The sequence below is a fragment of the Asterias rubens genome, chromosome 15, assembly GCF_902459465.1.
Source record: "Asterias rubens chromosome 15, eAstRub1.3, whole genome shotgun sequence".
Taxonomy (NCBI): domain Eukaryota; kingdom Metazoa; phylum Echinodermata; class Asteroidea; order Forcipulatida; family Asteriidae; genus Asterias; species Asterias rubens.
In genome coordinates this window covers 731,268-753,352 of record NC_047076.1, presented here as the reverse complement: position 1 = coordinate 753,352, position 22,085 = coordinate 731,268, and the positions used below count along the sequence as shown (strand labels likewise).

Below are 22,085 nucleotides of genomic sequence, written 5' to 3'. Positions count from 1 at the left end.
CGTCTGTTGCATAGTCTGGTACCTGCTGTCCGATTTGTCCGTTATGCAATCAACAAAGTCTGTCAAATTTCCCCTTTTGTGAGTTCCGGGGTACTCTTGGGCAGAGTGAAGTGGGTATATGACAACAACTGATTTTTACCACTATCTATATTTAATTCCGGCTGCTTAAATTACATATTTTAGAAAAACAGTGTATTATATTTTGAGTTCCGGCAGATCAGGCAATTCCGGATTTTACCCACACCCGAGGGTGACTGATGGTTGCGGGAGGGTCACTAATCCGTGTTGCAACTTCTCGCCAATTGACCTTGTCAATGTCAGTCTTCCGACGCCCTACAGAGACGTAGACGGGCAAACCTAAAAACAGTAATTTTATCGCGAAAAAATGTCGCCTTTGGAGTTTGTCTTTAACTACTGTGTCTTGTCACATTCACTTTAGCTAAAGATTACCTTAGTTTGTCTATGCCAGAACTATTTATTCTATCAAACAGCTCTTTCTCGGTCACTCCTGCCACATCCATTTTGCAAACCGATCGATCGTGTACGAACGTTGAACGTTGTTTACTTTTTTGAGCGAGGTGCCAAATTTTTCCCACAGTCATTTGCGCGCACATGCGAAGTTGTTCAAAATTGCTATCTGCAAATTGCAGATAGCAAAAATCCGACGTCCCGCAAAGGATTGTGGGAAATATTTTGCGTCTCCAGTTACGGTCGTCACGTAACGTGTTCTACAAAGTTTTTTTGTAAACAATAAGTTTGTAAACATTGACATTGTTTGTGGTGGACGGTCATGCTTCTGTGGCGGAAGACAGTTTCACCCACGAATGGGTGTACCTCCATGCTTTATTTAGCCAAGTCAGATGTGTAATATTAATATAAAAAACTACGACAATAATGCCATCGGACCAGTGTGTGCTTTGCGACTCAACGGAAGAACGAGGGACTGTACATGTAATGTACATACGTGTAGGTAGGTAGGTCCATGCATGTTCTTTTGACTTTGACTGAACACAAAAAAAGTTTAATAAAATATCAATAAAGCTTGTTTATGATTTAATCATGACCGGCGGTCATGATTAAATCATCAAGCATGTCAAACCCAACAAGCTGTAGGCTACAATTTGAGTATTGTATATGCTAGATTTATGTGTGATTTGTGGTAGAAACTAAAAAAGAAACATACATAGGCCTATTCAATTATATATTCCTCAACATTTTTTAGAGTTGACAGATATTGATATTATATTCAGAATATAATATCAATATTCTGATAATGATACTGCTCATTAATTAGCTCATAGTCATATTAGTCATGACTGACTTTCAGGGCAGAGTGTTTGGTTATGATTTACAAGGCAAAAGATCATTCATAAATGCCTCAATCAGTTTCGCTATCTGCATTCCTGTTGTGGGGGAGAGCGCTTCACGTGGGGTCAGGGTGTTTAAAGTTAACGAGTGATAAAGACCAGCTTGAGCTGTTTATAACCGGTTGTTTTGGATATGTTTAGATGCATAATATGTGCTGGTCTTGGTGCTAGATGTTTCACCGATACGGGTGATGTTTGTGAGTTGGCCGCGCTGGGTGTGAAAGCAAAACAAGAAACGTCTTGCACCAAGACTAACTACGCACACACCACACAATGCATCCGAAAACTGTCTCAGTCATTAAAATGCAACACATGTCAGGTCATCAAATAAGATACGTAAAAGAGGAAACAAGGGCTGAACGACCACGACCCTGCCTGTTTTAAACGCCTTTTTAAGAACTTGTAACCACTCATTTATTCCCTTAGTTTTTGTCTGCTTTATCTTTCAGATAATTACTTGTGCATCAACATGCTTCGTGACAGGACTCATATTGGAAGCAGTTATTCTCCCAGTTCTGTGTTCACTCCAAAGATGTGATCTGTACTGTTGTTTTGTGGACTCGACCAACCACATCCTACTTCTTTTGCTGCAGGAGAGCTCATTGACCATCTTCTGAATTGACTAAAGGCTGTGTGTGTGTATGTGTGTCTTCATGCTCTTGAGGCCATTTTTGACTGATGACACATAAATTGGCGATGAAAAGATAAATGTTAATTGCAGAGTGAACTGTCACATCCGAGGCTCTAACCCACTCTCTGACAATGAACACCAGAGCTTGAGTTCGGTGCACTATACTGCTCAGCCATGATACTTCTAAATCAATGTTAAAAGTGGTCGCAATTTCATAAAGCTGTTAAGCAGAAAATACTGCTTAGCAAGTTTCTTTGATGAGCAAAAATTGAGTGGGGCGTCAGTTGCAACAATCCTAACTTGATTGAATTTTGGCTGATACCCAATTTCTGCTGAGCAAGATTGGTCTGTGCTAAGCATATTTTTGTGCTAACAGGCTTTATGAAATGTTGCCCAGGTCTTATTGGTTCCATTTGGACACCCTGATGTTTATTAGTTAGCACATTTCCGCCGTGTCCCCCTCCCCCTCCCACTAGATGGTATTGTTCTGCTTAATATGGGACATACAAGACAACAAATCAAATAATAATGCTGCATTTGCCAGCGTTCAACGCAGGTCCGTTGGCCAAATGCCAGTAGAAATCGCGGCGGACCAGCTGAAACACCTTGCCAACTGGTCCGGCTGACCAGTCAAAAATGTCGGCAGCGGTACTACAGAACTATGGCTATTTTTTTTACTATTTTCAGGCTCGAATAAAACGTAAAAACATTCACTCAAGGAGTCAAGGTTTGGGTAAAACGTAATAAAAATTACTCGAAGTGCCGCTGAACGCTGGCAGACTTCCGACGATCACGCATTTTATACACAGCGCAAAATCCCATCATGCAACGCAAATTCTATTGAAGAGCAGATATAGTCCAACCTTGTCCATTTTTTATTAATAAGGTATATGAATTCCACTCCCACTTGTATTGTTTTTTTGTAAAGGTTGCTTATGAAAGGCTAATATTAAAGAGCCATTAATATTGCTGAGTATTACATTGTTTCTTGCTATTACATTGAGTGTTGTTAATATCTCAGAGTACATTTGGTTGCTGGAGTGTCGATACGAATATCAGAGTAAAACACCTTTTCGCAAATACTGGGGTGCGTGCGTAAAGCTTGGAATTAGGTGCATAGTGGTCTAGCTGGTGATCAAATTTTATCCATATCTATCCCACAATGCACCTCATTCAACAGTCTGCGCTTGCGCAGTGGTATTTGCGAAATGCATCTTGCCATATTGTTGTTAAATGAGCAGTGGTGCCATACTTAACTGCCTCAAAACTTCTGCGTGACAATAGAATATTGTCAAAAGGAAATGCACTACAACAAAGTAATCCAACTAACTCTTAAAGGCAGTGGACACTATTGGTAATTACTCCAAATAATTATCAGCATATAACCTCACTTGCTAAAGAGTAATGGGGAGAGGTTGATAGTATAAAACATTGTGAGGAACGGCTCCCTTTGAAGTGACGTAGTTTTCGAGGAAAGAAGTAATTTTCCACGAATTTGATTTCGAGACCTCAAGTTTAGAATTTGAGGTCTTGAAATCAAGCATCTGAAAGCACACAACTACGTATGGCAGGGGTGTTTTGTTCTTTCATAGTTATCTCGCAACTCCGACGACCAATCAAGCTCAAATTTTCGCAGGTTTGTTATTTTATCCATATGTTGAGATACACCAAGTGAGAAGACTGGTCTTTGACAATTACCAATAGTGTCCATTGTCTTTAAACCTCTGCATTTCTAGGATGCGCAAGAGTTTCTCTGTCAGTGCCTAGATAAACTCAAGGACGACACCGAAAGGGCCAACAAGAGGGCGCTAAACTCCCCCTTGGACGAGACCCCAGGGACGGATGATGATTAAACTGAGGTTTCGCTATCCGCACGACTGCCCGATTGTCAAGAACTTTGAATTTGAAGTCATGCACTCGACGATCTCTCGCTGGACATGCCCAGAAGGAGGTTTGGCAATTATTTTTTCTCTCTTGAGAATACTCTTTTTTTTTTTTACTTTCGGCTCTGGCTCAACAAAGTTCTAAAATATTTTTTCCGTTTTGTATTCCTCCCCGTTTTGTGGCCACATAACATTCAGTTGGGAGGGTTCTGATTTTATGCTATGATATTATTCTAGAACTCTTGTATATAAGATACTCTCGTATCTTGTATATAAACCTTTATATTATTCCTGAGACGATGTGATTTGTTGGGCTGCTTCTAGTGCGGGTGTTGTGCTGACATTTGTTTCCGTTAGTCTTTAAGTGACTGTTTTATTGTGTCCTGTATTGTGCATTGTATTTTTATAATTGTGTGCTATGTTACTGGAGTGTTAAAAACAGTACAGGAGATCTTGTTAATGTCATAATGTATTCCCTAATTTTGATCGATATATTGTGTATTTTGAATATCTTTTTAAGCACGAGATCCAAGGCAATATCTATTGTAATCTGTACATGTATTGAGAATGTTCTCCTTTTTGGATTACTTTCGGCTCTTCCTCAAAGTTCTCAAATGTCAGAATTTTTTTCCCCACATACAAGGTAGACTGGACTTCACTCAGACTCGACTGCACCTCAATAATTCTGTGTTAGCGAATGCATTTATATATCTTATCTATCACTTTTTCTATAATTTTTAATTGTTAATGACTAATGTTTTATCTTTAAATTATTCTAATATATATCATAAACTCTTGATGTCACTTTTTGTTACCGGACTTGTTGTTTGGATTTTTTAATAAAACCAAAAAGAAACAAAAATAATGTGATTTTTGGAGAAGTTTCCTTCTCTATAAAAGTAAATTCATTGCCATACTTTTTCAATTTTAAAATGTTAATTGTCACAATTCAATATTTGTATCAATTGTTTTAAACTTTTCCATATTTCAGTATTTCTAACCCTATCGGGTCGATCCAGGTTGAGGTATAATGCCGTGTCCAAATTGGCGACTTTGGCTACAGCTACGGCTAGATCAGCGCGTCTGTCAGTGTTGAACAATGGCCGTAGCTGTAGCCGAAGTCGCCAATTCGAACACGGCCTAACTTAGAGAGGTTTGCGGTGACAACATGTGAATATCTCTATGTGACTAGTGTTGGTTCCGAAAAGAACCGGTGGTTAGGGACTCCTATTAACGATTGTTATAATTTGTCCATGTTTCAGTCATTCTAACCCGATCGGGTCGATCCAGACGGCGCTGGAGCAGTTCTTCAGAGAGGAGGGTATAGAGTATGCCTGCGGGAATGTGACTGCAAGCAGGCTATAGTCACGCATAAGTTCACTAAGCTACCAAGGTAATAGAAGTTTTTGTTGGGATGTGTTTTTTGTGATGCTGATTGGAAGCTGTTTGTTGCTGTTTTCTTAGCAACTAGGCAGTGCATTCAGCTGAACTTTTACATGTGACTTATAATGTATATTTCTTTATAATTTTGCCTATAAATCAGCATTTAATGGACAAAACCCAATATGAGTGCCAGTGTCTTTAAAGATTGATAATATTGAAGAATTATTTATTTTTGTCATTTACAAAATATTGTTTTTATATTGGGTTATAGTAGCCCTATTTTGTACCTAGATTGAGGATTTATGTATATATATGTCTTGCCTTTTTAAATACCTTTGTTCATTGGTGTTCGTGCATGTTTTTTCATGCCCTGATGTCCATCTGTGTACTGTTTTTTTTTTCACCAACTGTTACCACTGTGCAATTATCCTAGTATAATCCTAGGTAATCGAAGTAACAGAACAGCAAACCCTGTTTTTTTTACCTTCATTTTCCTCCTTGCTGAGAATTTCATGTTGTCAATAGTAATGAGAAATTGGTATAAGAGTTGTCTTCAGAAAACCTTTTTCAATTTATCATCAATTGCAAAGCTTTTGATGGCAAATTGGTCCAATGGTGCTCAATCAAAGGTAGTGCTGTCTTTCATTTTCACTTTTTTTTCCTAAAGAATTGATAAATTTGTCTTCGTAAACCTGTTTAAATTCATCATTGTCACTTACAAAGCTTTCGAATGCAAATTGGTCCAATGGTTTTCAATCAGACATGTTATGTCTTTCATTCTCGCCTTTCCAAAAACCGCAACCTTACAAGCGGACACTGAAGATCGCAAGAACTATGTCTCGAGTCATTCTTAATTTCTGCAACCGTTATAAATTATAAGTGGTGACTGATTGTTTTCCAATAAATCGCAGAACAAACCAATCAGCTTACAGAAAACATTTTCCCAACATGTATTCTCCTGTCCTTGTTTGATTATTTGATCATTCATCACCTCTGTCCGACCTGTCAAACCAAATGAGTTTTCTGGACTTGATAGTGGGGCAATTTATCTTGTTCTTTCAGGGTAATTATCATTCATCTTAAGCGCTACAAATTTGATTTCTGACGCCTTCCAGTACTCCAAGCTCCGTCGCCGCATCCTCATACCCAGGTACTTGTCCGTCCACTACCACTGCACCAAGGAAACCCAGAGTCCAACCTCTCTCCCAAAGTCATTAGTCAACGGGACGTCATCTCCAAGGCCACAACAACTCAATGCCGAGAGAACTCAAAGGTTGTCCCTCACAGCCCCGTCGACGAGGGAATCTAATTGGTCTGCAAGGAGCGAGTCGTTTAAGCCCTCGCGCTTCAGTTTTGCGCCCTCAAGGAAGAGGCTGAACTATGACGACAACAGGTACTTAAATATTTTCTCATCATCGATGTGATTTCATGTCACTCAATTACTATTTATCTACCAGCCTAATCAAGTCAATGACGTTAGGTTGGGTTTTTGTTTTTGGTGTTGCCATGCAAAGTTCAGAATGTAACTTTTGCACTGACCGTATGCGAAGCGTGATACATTGACACTCACAATACTCAGAGTGCAATATGAAAACTGTGATTGGGTTATCGCCTGATATCACACTCTGGTTTGATTGGATTATTAGTGCATACTGGAAGGTAATATAGTAGAAACAATAATACATGGCACCCTGAACTAAGATATTGACAAAATGGAGAGCCCGCCAACACAGGGTTAGCAGGCCTGTATGCTTTGTTTGTGAAAGGGCACCGGCACCAAGGCATTTTTCCCTTGGTAATGGTGCACCTTATGTGGAAATTGTAAATTACTGGAGCATTTCAAAGGCAATGACCAGAGGGGCAATCGCCCTCATTACCTTTCGTGAAGTATAAGGCCTTGAGTGCTGGCACGTTAATTTGGAGTTCGTTGGTTCAAATCTTGCTCCCAGAATCATTAAAAAATTTACCTGATCGGTTTCCCTTGTGGTTTATTATTTGATATTATACATGTACATTACAAGACTTAAAATTGTGGTTTTAATTGATCGTTGTTCATATTGTATACTTTTGTTTGAATATTGTTGAACGTTGATAAGGCATTAATTTATGTAAAATGCCTGTCACATGTCATTTGATTTCTTGTTTATGAAATGTTTCTTATTTTGGTTTGTAAATTTATAAACATATTTTTCCCTCAATACTATTTAAATGGATGCTTTTATCTGTCACCCTCATATTGAAATATGCTTTTTTCATTCATTGTTTTCTTCCAGGTTATTTTGTTAAAATTCAAAACCCATTGCAGACTTCGAAGTTTTGTGTGTTTTTATCTGTCACCCTCATATTGAAACATGTATGCCTTTTTTCATTCATTGTTATCTTCCAGATGATTTTTTGTAATTCAAAACCCATTGCATACTAAGTTTTGTTTGTTTTTATCTGTCATCCTCATATTGAAACATGTATGCATTTTTCATTCATTGTTATCTTCCAGATGATTTTTATTCAAAACCCATTGCAGACTTCTTATATGTTTAAGTTTTGTCCTTTCAGATGACTTCCTCTTTTTGGGTTTTGATTTTCCTCCTTTATATTTCACTTTCTGTGTACAAAAGTACAGGAATATTATCTTTTCCTCTGTTTTTCTTGCCTGGTTTTCTCTTTTCCTCATTTTTGTCATGGATAGTTAATACTAACATGCCTGGGGTTGATTTCACAAAGAGTTAGGACTCGTCTTATCTCGAGTTAGTACGAAACTCGTCCTAACTTAGGATAAATGTAAAGGTCTGCATGCTACAGTGCAGGTTTGGGACTCGTCCTAAGTCCTAGGATTAGTCTTAAGTTAGGACGAGTTTTGTGAAATCGACGGTTGGTATGTCTTGTGCTTCTTTATCAATGTTGTTTTGAGACTCGTATACGTAGTTTGCTTTCTATTGTAACAATCGCTTTGTGTATATTTGTTTATTGTTTTATGTTTTGAGTTGCGCAAATGTTGCCATATAAATGTCTCGTATTATTATTGATACTATAGTTTGGGTGTATTAGCTCATCAATTAGATTAGAATAGGAGCTTTTACATCATTATCCCCCAATTAGGCCTAGTTTAGGCCGAGTGTAAGGTTAGACGTCACATGACATTGATACCACTGCTTATTAAGTTTTCTTCACTTTTAATACCTTTATACTATATCCGATTTTTGTTTTTGGCCTGTGGTGTCACTGTTGGTGAATTTATTGCTGCTTTGTAAATGATAAATAGGTTAAATATGTATATAATGGAGGTTAATATATTTGTTTTCAACCCTTACCTGACAATATGCAAACAATTGCGATAGTAGAATATATAGCAAGACAAGTTCTCAACTTAATGTAATCATGTAACCAGTAAGTAGATTATACACATGGTGTTACGGTAAACCAAATATAAATTGAGAACAAAACATGTGACAATTTGTTAATTGATTTTTTTTCTCCTCACTTTTTGTGGCAGTAAACAACCAAGGCAAACCATTCTCCTGGAAAGTAACACAGACTCAGATGATGACGAGACCAAAAAAGTCTTAGAGATGAGTAAAAAAGAGTCGGAGAGAAAAAAGCGAGAGGCAGATGAGAGGTTGCGGCTTGAGGAAGAAGAATTGAAAAAGGTTTGATGTCCCCCCACCCCCTTCCAAGTTTATTTTTTGTGTTAGCAAGGCAGGTTTAATACCTTGAATAGGAAGAAAGTATCTGTTTTAGAAAGTCAGAATGTTTTTATGTGGACATTAGTTTTTTGCCAGCAACCCGCTTGGGCTTGGGATAAGGCTCTGTTACTTGAAAAACATTTTACTAATATTTGAGATTGCCAAAAATTTCAACTAATTTTAGTAATGAAAATGAGTATTTGACCCACTGCATCATTGTCATTTAAGGCTGCTGATTGCAGCATTTGCCATTATGGGAGTAAAATTACATATGAATTTTATGGTAGGCATTTAAAAATCTGTTTTTAATGGATTGAGTGTCACCTAATATGTTCACTAACTGCACAATCATGGAGGAATTCATTGTACAACACTCTCAAAATGGTGCAACAAAGATTTTCCTGATCATCAAATTTAAGTTCTGGTGGTTAGGTCATCGAAGTGTGTATTCAAATTCCGGTCGGGAAACTATAAGTGGGTACCAGCTAGGGTAGAGGTTGATACTGTGTATGAAAAGCCCTTAGAGCATAGGGTTGCCCAGGTTGTATACCCCCAAGGGAGCTGAGACAGATTAAAAGAATGTTATGGCCAATTGACCAATGCAATAATGTAAAGCGCCTTGAGAGGGTTATTGTGAAATGTGCTCTATATAAGAACTAGTTATTACTACAAATATTATTATGACATCATGTCGTTTGGGTCAATAAGTTGTTTTATCATGTGTTGTATTCTTTATTTATTTTACTTATCAAATAATAAACCTCAAGGTAAACAGACTGGGCATTTTTTTCTTTGCTCAATCCCAATATTTTTTTTGTTTTACTGGTAGGAATCCTTGAGAAGATGACACTCTGAGATGTGCAGGAAGATGTGTGGGGAGGAAGCCCACCTGCAAGGCCTCCCCTGAAATGGCTGCTGAAGAGACACGAGTACATAAAGTGCCATAGAAGCTTTACTGAAATTAGTGAAATATGCCATCATCCTGCAATACACACATGGTAAGTTGCAGTCAAGTTTGTTGTTGTTCTATCTTTAAATAAATTAGCTTACGACAGGGCCCAATTTTATGGCTCTGCTTACCGTAAGGACAGAATCAAGGTTACGGAGGTTACGACACGCGTATTTCACGGGTTAGCGGTGAATTTTGGCTTCTGCGCGTGCGTACTCCCTGTTACTAGGCATTCTACACTTACAAGGCTAGGGCAGAAACTCGGCGCTTGCTCGTAAGCAGAGATTCGTGATCGTTAGCACAGAATTCTGCAGTAAGTAGAGCCATGAAATTGGGCCCAGTACCGCTAACAAAAAAGTTTTACTGAACTCCTGTATTTGAGATTTGCGTCCAGAATTAAAACAGTTTTCATTTTAATGATTTTGTTGTGGCATGTTATGGCCACGTTTCTGCGACTGCATAGCGCCAACTTTATGGTGTGTGCCAACCAATAATGTCTGTAGGTATGCATGAATATATTCAGGGTGTTTCATTGTCACCAATTGAATGATTTCACTGTTTTTCTTTATCAGAATGCCTCGTGCGATCATAACCCCAGCGGTGCGTTTTGGCGGTTGTAACCAATAATTTTTTTGGTTGAATTAGCCAACGGGTAATCACAGGCCAATAATCAAAATTTGTATTGGTTACTGTCGCCAAAACACACCTCTTGAAGTGTAACTTTGAAATATCCTATATTGCTTTTTTAAGTTAATCCTGTGATTGATCCATCTTATGGTGAAGACTATACAGAGCGTACTGTAAAAAGATGCATCAAGAAAGAGCTACTGGTCCCCTCTCAATGTTTTTCGATCTTGCGGAATGCTAATTGCATACAGTTTTAGGTCATCATATAAAAGCATGATTCATTTGAAATGTTTTGCATCAAAACACAGGCAATTTGACACCCATGTACTTTAAACATAAATGTTTTTAATAAATGGATTAAAGGAGCACGTTGCCTTGGATCGGTCGAGCTGGTTTTTGAAAAGTGTTGTAACCGTTTGTTATAAAATGCATTGATCAGAAAGATGTTTTAAAAGTAGAATATAATGATCCACACAAAGTTGCCTCGAAATTTCGTAGTTTTCTTCATACCTTGTCGACAAACACCATCGGCCATTTATGGGAGTCAAATTTTGGACTCCCATAAATGGCCGACCGTGTAAGTTCACAAAGTAAAAGGAAAACCATGCAACTTCGACGCAAATATGTGTGGATCATTGTATTCTACTTTTAAAACTACTTTCCAACAATATGCATTTTATAACAAATGGTTACAAACGCTTTTTATAGACCCACTCGTCCGATCCAAGGCAACGTGTTCCTTTAATGTGTCAGCACTCTATACCAACTGAGCTATCTAGACCTATGTCGGTGTCCCTATTTTGTACATACATCGTTTTAAACTGTCGTGTAGCCAGGGATCATATATGACACAGTTGGTAGAAATGTCTACACGTTAATCTGGAGGTGGTTAGTTCGAGTCCCACTCTAGTCAATTTTGTTTTTCAACCCAAAATTGTTTTCTTTACAGGTCTAAAAGAGAAATGACAAGACAAGCACATAAGAAATGAGATGATGGAAAACCTCTTTAGTTGTTTGTGTTCTGCTCATATGTTGCCTAGCGACAAGGGATGCTCAGGTAATACTGCTCAGAATTATTATCACAACAAATCCTTATGTAAAAGATAAATCGAACATTAGCTATAGGGAAGGTATTTTGATGGTGTTTATATAAAACCTTTGATCAAAGTTAATTGCATCAGAACAACCATGTCAAATCTGCATGTAGATCCTGCAAATATTACGAAAGTGCCCCATGCGAAAACTGTGCAATTTGGTCCATACATTCTCGTTATTTTAACCATGTCTGATGGTGTATACAAAAAAAAGTAAAATCTTATTCAAACTAGCTTATGTTGGCCAACTTACAAACGCTCGGAACAACTCAGAGTATCCATTTTTTTTATGGTCAGTTGGCCATATTATTTGAACCGGGAAATCTATTGTGCTGCATGCACAGGCTAGGCAGGCACCTATACCGTGCGATGCTTTGAATCCCTCATAAAAAAATATGGAGGGTACTTTAATCTCCCTTTCTGGGGGATATTGTGTAATTCCGGATTCCAGACCTTTTGTCCTTAATTTACAAATGATGGAGCAGGTTGCCATCACTGTATTTGGCTCAATGAGAGGTTGTCCGAATGGTAAATTATTAGTATTAGATTATCACCCTTAGCCTTGGCCAAGGTTTTGCGATTAAGAGTGAACTCATACCTTTTTTTTAAAACACAAAACAGAAGTAAGTTCATTATGTTTCCATAATAAAGCTGAGGGGGTGGAAAGTCTCGATTACCTACAGAGGTGAGGTAACCAATAATTATTTCTACTAGTTATTTGTTTTTCTTTGATTTTTTTATTATCTTGCAGTACTTTGATAACATCTTCTCCACATTGGGAGAGATTGAAAGAGAACAGGTGATGAGGAGGGTGACTCCAGGAATGCGGCCCCATTACAATGTGAGCATGAGGCGACCACGGACACATGTTTATGCCAGACTGCAACACTGTACTAATGAAACTCAATGCATGCATCAAGGACATTCGCCAAAGAGCCACTGCAAACAAGATGATGCTTAATGCTGCAAAGCATTGGTTCTTCATTTTACATCAAGATTTTCACACCAGCCACTTCCAGTCATTTCCATCACGGTTGGTGATGTGAAACCACTCAACGAAAGCCAGAAATCTCTGTGCAGTCATGGATGAACATCTACATGTATCACCGAAGGCCCATGTCTCTACCCTATATGCCGCTCTTAAATTACTGTCATCCAAAGATGTTTTAAATTTAGAAAATAATGATCCACACAAATACACCTGGAAATTGTTTAGTTTTCCTTGGCCGTCTTGAACTAACATGATCTGCCATTTTGTTGAAGCAGTAGTTTGACTCCCCAAAATGGCAGACCATCATAGTTCACAAAGTATTTGGAAAACCTCACAGTTTTTAGGATCACTTCTTCCCTGACATGTAAAAAATTCCGAGATTAAATTTTGAATAGTCTACCAACTAGTAGTTTCAAAACTAGCTAAACTTAAAACGTGGTTTTCTCGAAAAAGACATATTTTGCTGCTTTTTTGGCCCTTCGTGAAATTGCTGACAATATGATTGAAATTAGAAAATAATTTTCCACAAAAATATACCTGGAAATCGTTTGTATTTTCTTGTAACCCTCTTGAACTATAACACAACCTGCCATTTTTGTTGAAGCAAATTCATGACTCCTCAAAATGGCAGACTATTTTAGTGCACAGTATAAGTATTATGGAATTTTTGACTCCACAAAACACAAAGTAAAAGGAAAACCACACAGTTTTGAGGCACCTCGGTGTTGATAATTACACACAAATCTAAAAGCAATGTGTCTCTTGAAGAAGGTTTTGATGACTATGTGATTGAAATTGTTGAAATTTGAGATGTGATGAATTTTCAACAAGGTTTGATAAAAAGTACCGAGTTCGACTTTTTATTGTTGAATTATCCCCCATGCCTAAAGGGGACACGTCGCTTTCGAGTTGGGTGTTACTGTTTTGGGCTTTAGAAAGTGCTTGCTGTGAAATGGATATGGTTGAAAATATGTTTTAAAATAAATAAATAAATGATCCACACAGATAAACATGTACCTGGAAATTGTTTGGTTTTCTTTTTATACTCTCTTTAAGTAACATAGTCTGTCATTCTGTTGAAGCAAATTATGGACTCCTAAAAATGGCGGACTATTTTAGTTCACAAAGTAAAAAGAATTTTTGACTCCACAAAACACAAAGTATAAGGAACACCACACAGATTTGACGCACCTTTTAGTGCTGATAATTATACACTACTTCCAAAACATGTTTCCAACCAAGGCCCTATTTCATAAAGCTGTTAGGCATGCAGAAAACACCTTGACAAATTTATTTGCTATGTTATTTTGGGTGGAAACCTGTTTCTGTTAAGCAATACTTTTCTGTGCTGAGCAAGTTGTTTTGCTTTTATGCTTTATTTAACTGGGCCCATATTCATATCATACATGTGGGCAATTCCACACTAATGGACCAAAGGGATAACTTTGTAAGACAGGCATCTTTTTTTGTTAACCACAATCCTCATCTGCTTCTGAATGTACACAGACCAAAATACATGACAACAAACTTAATTTTGTGACTATCCAACATTCCCTTTCCATGTCGCACGTTTTTGCCCATTAGTGTGGATATAATTGCCCATGTACATGTAACAAATAATGTCATAGTCCAAAGCGTTAAATCTAACAGCAATGTTTCTCTTGGAGAAGGTTTTGATGACAATGTGATCGAAATTTGAGATGTGATGAATTTTCAACAAGGTTTGATAATAAGTACTGAGCCTGACTTTTTAATGTTGAATTACCTCACATGCTTAAAGGGATATGTTGCATTTGGGTTTGGTGTTTTGTGCTATAGGAAGTTCTTGCTATGGAAAGAATAGGCCTACATGGTTGGAAAGATTTTTCGATTTTTGAAAAAAAATGACCCACACATAAATATACCTTAAAATTGTTTGGTTTTCTTGTTATACCTTTCTTGAGCTAACAGTACAGTCTGCCATTTTGTTGAAGATTATTCTGGACTCCTCAAATTAGCAGACATTTTAGTTCACAAAGTAAATGGACAACTGAGGCAAATAGTGTGAATGATAATTTTAAAACATGTTTCCCAATTAGATTTATGTCCACAAACACTTCACAGTCCAAAGAGCCAAATATAAAAGCAATGTGTTTCTTAAAGGTTTTAATAAATAATATTATTGTTGAAAATTGAGATGTGATGAATTTTTACAAAGACAAATTTTGATTTGTGTACTGAGCCTGACCTTCTAATTGAATTGGGTACATTATACAGTTGTTGCAAGCTGTGACGGGTCCTGGTGTTTTGTACACCCGAGGGGGGAAATGGAATCCGAGGCGAAGCCAATCAAGTAAAGCAATACTTATAATGAGAAATATTTCATAAAAATTAAGAACCATAAAAATATGTTTGGGCTATCATTATATTTAAAAAAGAGGTATGATAAGATACAAGTAAAATTCCCCTATAATAAATAGTAGAAATTTTCTTACACAAACTGCAAAGGAAAGTTCATTTTCTAACATTTTGTTTCAGTTCACCTGAATTATGCTTTAGAAAGATGTCTTTTTTAAACGGTGATTATTATTAACTTCTGAGATAATGTCAAAAAATCATTCTCATTGTTATTTTAGTTTTGCACTAAGAAACTCATTATTAAGCTTTCCACCAAGTATCCACTATAGAAACAGTTAGTCTACGATTTGTTGTAAAATGTTACATCTGTAATTCAGTAATTGCTATTTAGCCTATTAATATTATTTGTTAAAAAAACCAAAACAGATTAAGTATTTGTTTGGTGTTAAAATTTAAATTGAGCGACGTTAATAAAATCATTTACCAAAAATTTGAACTCTGTGCATGGAGTTTATTATTATTGATGACTTTTTTCCTCAAGCAGACTTTAACTTATATTCTTTCCAATACAATAATTAAGCCATTACCGAAAGAATATTTAATTTCCACAAAGTATCCACCATAGAAACAGTTAATAATTTTCTGGGGGCGACTTCGTAAGGGGGCGACATTGGCCGGGGGCGACATTGTCAGTAGGCTCTACTTTATATTCTTTCCAATACAATATTAATTGAATACACATTGTACTACCGCAAGAATCCTTACTTATTCTCTGGGGAGACTTTGCCAGGGGGCGACATTGTCAGGGGGCAACTTTGTAACGACCCATGCGATGAGCCGGTCAGGGGGAGACTTTGCAGGGGGCGGTGGCGAGCTTGCTGGGTGGCGAGATGATGACCAGCATTCCTGAAGGTATACCTGCAGTTTACACAGTATCAAATCCATGACAAACCATAATACACCATTTTTTATTTGCTTTTGAATTAATTGTGGCCATGGATTTGATGAAGTTTTAATCAATAATGATGAATAAATACAATGTCAAAGATTTTATTTATGATGTGCTTATTCATAGAGCTGAGTCAGCAGAAAATAATATTGCTTCAAAATTTACTGCTTAGCAAAACTGAACAGGGTCAGTACTTGTCACAAATTGTACACGTCTTTGGCATACAGTTTTAGCTGGTAACCTTGTCTAGTAAGCTTATTTGTTTGTGCTTGGCTACTTTTTGTGCTTATCAGCTGCTTCAAGAAATTGGGCCGGGGTCAAACCAACAGAAGCAAAGAGGCACCGCAGTCTAACCGCAGTACATTAATAAGTCTCCTTTGTGATTTTTCTGCGCGAGTTGGCGTGATTTTTCATGCGTGACCTCGGTTTGAATACTAATTAGTCCAAAGGGCTTCTGAAATTCAGTCTTTTTCGGCCTTATCTGAAAAGTATTGACATAAATAATGTAGAAGTACACTGAAATGGAAAGCATATCTGTCGTGTTGTATGAACAAATATCTTGTTGCGTTTGAGTTGAACCGCTTGTTTTTATACATGACGACAGATATGCTCTTCGTTTCAATTTACTGGTACATTTAAATATTTTGGTTGAGACTTTTCAGAAAAGGCTGAAAATGACCGAATTCCACAAGCCCTCTGACTAATTAGTATACACATGATAGAGGTCACGCATGAAAAAAACGATGCATATCCCTGCAGATAAATAACAAAGGAGATTAGTGTACTCCTGCGGGTAGATTGTACTGACCGACAATACTTAATTCTTCGACGACCGACTTACTTGTTTGTCTCCCTCAACGTTCATTTACAAATAGCAATTTCCCGCCATTTCAAAAAGGCTGACCAAGCACTGAAGTAAAGGATTTATCGCTAGCGGTGGAGACGGAACTTTAACTCGTTGTAATTGATGAAAACAAGGTTTATACGGAAACGTTTCAATATCATATGTGGTAACCCTTCTTCTCAGGTAAGAAAACAATTCAGTGGTTTTGGAGTTAGTTAACGCTAGATAAATTGGTGGCGACATGCGGAAAATTATCATGAGGGTAAAATTTAATAAGTGCTGGCACAAGTGGCAGTTGCACTGGCACTATACACAAAAGTTTCCGTATGGTGCCACCACTTTGTCATTCGATATGAAATATGCCGCCATGGAATGTGAATCTGTTGAAATAAATGGCTTGTTGCAGGTAAGATTTTTAGTTATGAAGCTTTGAAAATTTTCCGCCCCAGAAACGGGCCTTAATAATTAGGACTCTGTATCTGTGTACAGAGGAGAGTCCTAATTTAGGGCTACGGTGCCCTGTGCTTTTGTTGTGGTGCCCTCACTCTTCAAGGTTCCAATACAAAAGTACATTTTCCCCATAGAAGTGACCCTTACCAGTGACCCCTTGTTTCAATTTGTTATATTATTTATCGATTTAATTTAATTTAACTTAATTTTTAATTTAAAATATTTGTTTTTCCTATTCTATTTATTTTTCTTGTGTTCTCTTGCTTTGTTTTTCCTTGAATCATCTTTTTGCCCTTGACTAGGTTCGTCTGTTTTTTGTAAGGACCCCAATGGAAATAAGTCTAAGTTATTGGCTTTTTTGGGCTATCCTTGGATAATTTTCTGCAGTATTTCTATCTTGTTTTTTTGTCTTTTCTCCTGTTGTTATGTACATGTTTGTATTTTGAGTATGTTCTTGCTGTGTTTTTATCTGAATAAATTCAATCAATCAATCAATCAATCATACCAGACCAGGGCCCAATTTCATAGAGAGAGCTGCTTAAGCAGAAAATATTGCTGAACAATTTTTCTGCTAAGGGACTAAGCAGAAATGAGCAGGAAACCAGTCACAATTTGTTCGTGTGACATGGTATTTTAGCTGGTAACCAGAGTCCAGTTAGCATAATAATTTGTGCTTAAAGACTATACAAAATACCCCCCTTCAGCCATCTACATTTAAAAGATCTGTATTTTAGTACCTTACCTTATTCCTAGATTTTTACACTCATCTTGTATTTGAGAAGAAAAAAAATTCGCAACATAAGGGCTTCCCCAAACACGAGCACCTTTCACCGATGGTGACAGCAAACATATTGCCAAAAATAGTGACGTGTCTGGACGTGTGGTTTCTTCGGGTTTATTCGCTGCCGCCTGCACACGACCCGCTAGTGCACAGCAATGGTCTGGTTGCCAAGCAATGCCCCTTCATGTACTTAGTTCATCTCTCCATCTTTTGTTTTGTCTTGCTCTTTTTCGTAAAGGATTCCAAAGTACAGTGAACGGCAAAAGAGCGCCTTCCAGATGCGCAAGGAGGAAGGGGGGTCGGTCTTCATGGCCTCATTCCAAGAGAAACAACTGCTACTTGAGGAGAGGAAAGAAAACAGTAAGTAGAGACCTGCATCATACTGCCATCATATCGGTCATGTTCAATGTATCCAATAACAGTATTGAATGCTAATACTCATTGTACAAAAAGGAACCAGACCATACATCTTCCAGCCTTGGTTTGGTTACATTGATTTCCATGGAAGAAAGTCAAGATGGCCACACCATAATAAAAGTCTGTTGTATCTTACAATTTCATTATTGGCCTGTGGACATCCATTTCAATTTAAAACTGTGTGGAAATATTTGAGGTTTCTTATAAGTCTGTTCAATGAGAGGCGTCCTTGGGTCTCATATTTCAAACATAGCGCTCCAGGCATGCAACTCTTCCACCGGTCCGCGGTTTACGCATTTTAGCGCTTTGCATCCTTTGGAAAAGGCGCTTTATAAATTCGGTTATTATTATTAATTATTATTATTATTATTAATTATTATTAATTATTATTGTTTATTACAGCTGTTGCTGTTGCTGTTGCTGTTGCTGTTGTAGTATCAGTTGTGGCATCAGTTGTGGCATCAGTTGTGGCATCAGTTGTGGCATCAGTTGTGGCATCAGTTGTGGCATCAGTTGTGGCATCAGTTGTGGCATCAGTTGTGGCATCAGTTGTGGCATCAGTTGTGGCATCAGTTGTGGCATCAGTTGCGGCATCAGTTGCGGCATCAGTTGCGGCATCAGTTGCGGCATCAGTTGCGGCATCAGTTGCGGCATCAGTTGCGGCATCAGTTGCGGCATCAGTTGCGGCATCAGTTGCGGCATCAGTTGCGGCATCAGTTGCGGCATCAGTTGCGGCATCAGTTGCGGCATCAGTTGCGGCATCAGTTGCGGCATCAGTTGTGGCATCAGTTGTGGCATCAGTTGTGGCATCAGTTGTGGCATCAGTTGTGGCATCAGTTGTGGCATCAGTTGTGGCATCAGTTGTGGCATCAGTTGCGGCATCAGTTGCGGCATCAGTTGCGGCATCAGTTGCGGCATCAGTTGCGGCATCAGTTGCGGCATCAGTTGCGGCATCAGTTGCGGCATCAGTTGCGGCATCAGTTGCGGCATCAGTTGCGGCATCAGTTGCGGCATCAGTTGTGGCATCAGTTGTGGCATCAGTTGTGGCATCAGTTGTGGCATCAGTTGTGGCATCAGTTGTGGCATCAGTTGTGGCATCAGTTGTGGCATCAGTTGTGGCATCAGTTGTGGCATCAGTTGTGGCATCAGTTGTGGCATCAGTTGTGGCATCAGTTGTGGCATCAGTTGTGGCATCAGTTGTGGCATCAGTTGTGGCATCAGTTGTGGCATCAGTTGTGGCATCAGTTGTGGCATCAGTTGTGGCATCAGTTGTGGCATCAGTTGTGGCATCAGTTGTGGCATCAGTTGTGGCATCAGTTGTGGCATCAGTTGTGGCATCAGTTGTGGCATCAGTTGTGGCATCAGTTGTGGCATCAGTTGTGGCATCAGTTGTGGCATCAGTTGTGGCATCAGTTGTGGCATCAGTTGTGGCATCAGTTGTGGCATCAGTTGTGGCATCAGTTGTGGCATCAGTTGTGGCATCAGTTGTGGCATCAGTTGTGGCATCAGTTGTGGCATCAGTTGTGGCATCAGTTGTGGCATCAGTTGTGGCATCAGTTGTGGCATCAGTTGTGGCATCAGTTGTGGCATCAGTTGTGGCATCAGTTGTGGCATCAGTTGTGGCATCAGTTGTGGCATCAGTTGTGGCATCAGTTGTGGCATCAGTTGCGGCATCAGTTGCGGCATCAGTTGCGGCATCAGTTGCGGCATCAGTTGCGGCATCAGTTGCGGCATCAGTTGTGGCATCAGTTGTGGCATCAGTTGTGGCATCAGTTGTGGCATCAGTTGTGGCATCAGTTGTGGCATCAGTTGTGGCATCAGTTGTGGCATCAGTTGTGGCATCAGTTGTGGCATCAGTTGTGGCATCAGTTGTGGCATCAGTTGTGGCATCAGTTGTGGCATCAGTTGTGGCATCAGTTGTGGCATCAGTTGTGGCATCAGTTGTGGCATCAGTTGTGGCATCAGTTGTGGCATCAGTTGTGGCATCAGTTGTGGCATCAGTTGTGGCACCAGTTGTAGCACCAGTTGTAGCACCAGTTGTAGCACCAGTTGTAGCACCAGTTGTAGCATCAGTTGTAGCATCAGTTGTAGCATCAGTTGTAGCATCAGTTGTAGCATCAGTTGTAGCATCAGTTGTAGCATCAGTTGTAGCATCAGTTGTAGCATCAGTTGTAGCATCAGTTGTAGCATCAGTTGTAGCATCAGTTGTAGCATCAGTTGTAGCATCAGTTGTAGCATCAGTTGTAGCATCAGTTGTAGCATCAGTTGTAGTACCAGTTGTAGTACCAGTTGTAGCATCAGTTGTAGCATCAGTTGTAGCATCAGTTGTAGCATCAGTTGTAGCATCAGTTGTAGCATCAGTTGTAGCATCAGTTGTAGCATCAGTTGTAGCATCAGTTGTAGTACCAGTTGTAGTACCAGTTGTAGCATCAGTTGTAGCATCAGTTGTAGCATCAGTTGTAGTATCAGTTGTAGTATCAGTTGTAGTATCAGTTGTAGTATCAGTTGTAGTATCAGTTGTAGCATCAGTTGTAGCATCAGTTGTAGCATCAGTTGTAGCATCAGTTGTAGCATCAGTTGTAGTATCAGTTGTAGTATCAGTTGTAGTATCAGTTGTAGCATCAGTTGTAGCATCAGTTGTAGCATCAGTTGTAGCATCAGTTGTAGCATCAGTTGTAGCATCAGTTGTAGCATCAGTTGTAGCATCAGTTGTAGCACCAGTTGTAGCACCAGTTGTAGTATCAGTTGTAGTATCAGTTGTAGCATCAGTTGTAGCATCAGTTGTAGCATCAGTTGTTGTATCAGTTGTAGTATCAGTTGTAGTATCAGTTGTAGTATCAGTTGTAGTATCAGTTGTAGTATCAGTTGTAGTATCAGTTGTAGTATCAGTTGTAGCATCAGTTGTAGCATCAGTTGTAGCATCAGTTGTAGCATCAGTTGTAGCATCAGTTGTAGCATCAGTTGTAGCATCAGTTGTAGCACCAGTTGTAGCACCAGATGTAGTATCAGTTGTAGTATCAGTTGTAGCATCAGTTGTAGCACCAGTTGTAGTATCAGTTGTAGTATCAGTTGTAGTATCAGTTGTAGTATCAGTTGTAGTATCAGTTGTAGTATCAGTTGTAGTATCAGTTGTAGCATCAGTTGTAGCATCAGTTGTAGCGTCAGTTGTAGCGTCAGTTGTAGTGTCAGTTGTAGCGTCAGTTGTAGCGTCAGTTGTAGCGTCAGTTGTAGTATCAGTTGTAGTATCAGTTGTAGCATCAGTTGTAGCATCAGTTGTAGCATCAGTTGTAGCATCAGTTGTAGCATCAGTTGTAGCATCAGTTGTAGCATCAGTTGTAGCATCAGTTGTAGCATCAGTTGTAGCATCAGTTGTAGCATCAGTTGTAGCATCAGTTGTAGTATCAGTTGTAGCATCAGTTGTAGCATCAGTTGTAGTATCAGTTGTAGTATCAGTTGTAGCATCAGTTGTAGTATCAGTTGTAGTATCAGTTGTAGCATCAGTTGTAGCATCAGTTGTAGTATCAGTTGTAGCATCAGTTGTAGCATCAGTTGTAGCATCAGTTGTAGCATCAGTTGTAGCATCAGTTGTAGCATCAGTTGTAGCATCAGTTGTAGCATCAGTTGTAGCATCAGTTGTAGCATCAGTTGTAGCACCAGTTGTAGCACCAGTTGTAGCACCAGTTGTAGCATCAGTTGTAGCAT

The 22,085-nt window shown here is 38.7% G+C and overlaps 1 long non-coding RNA gene across 3 annotated transcripts; it reads left to right on the top strand.

The window, feature by feature from the left end:
- The first annotated feature begins 99 nt into the window (after positions 1-99).
- LOC117300017 lies at positions 100-12,846 on the top strand. 3 transcript variants are annotated; one of them, XR_004520131.1, is made up of 8 exons: positions 100-114; positions 3,735-3,949; positions 5,144-5,274; positions 6,327-6,657; positions 8,755-8,908; positions 9,774-9,942; positions 11,470-11,577; positions 12,366-12,846. It is a non-coding gene; the product is annotated as an uncharacterized LOC117300017 (long non-coding RNA). The 3 variants fall into 3 exon arrangements; XR_004520130.1 differs by lacking the exon at positions 100-114 and adding an exon at positions 1,969-2,006; XR_004520132.1 differs by lacking the exons at positions 100-114; positions 3,735-3,949 and adding an exon at positions 1,968-2,006.
- The last annotated feature ends 9,239 nt before the right edge of the window (positions 12,847-22,085 follow it).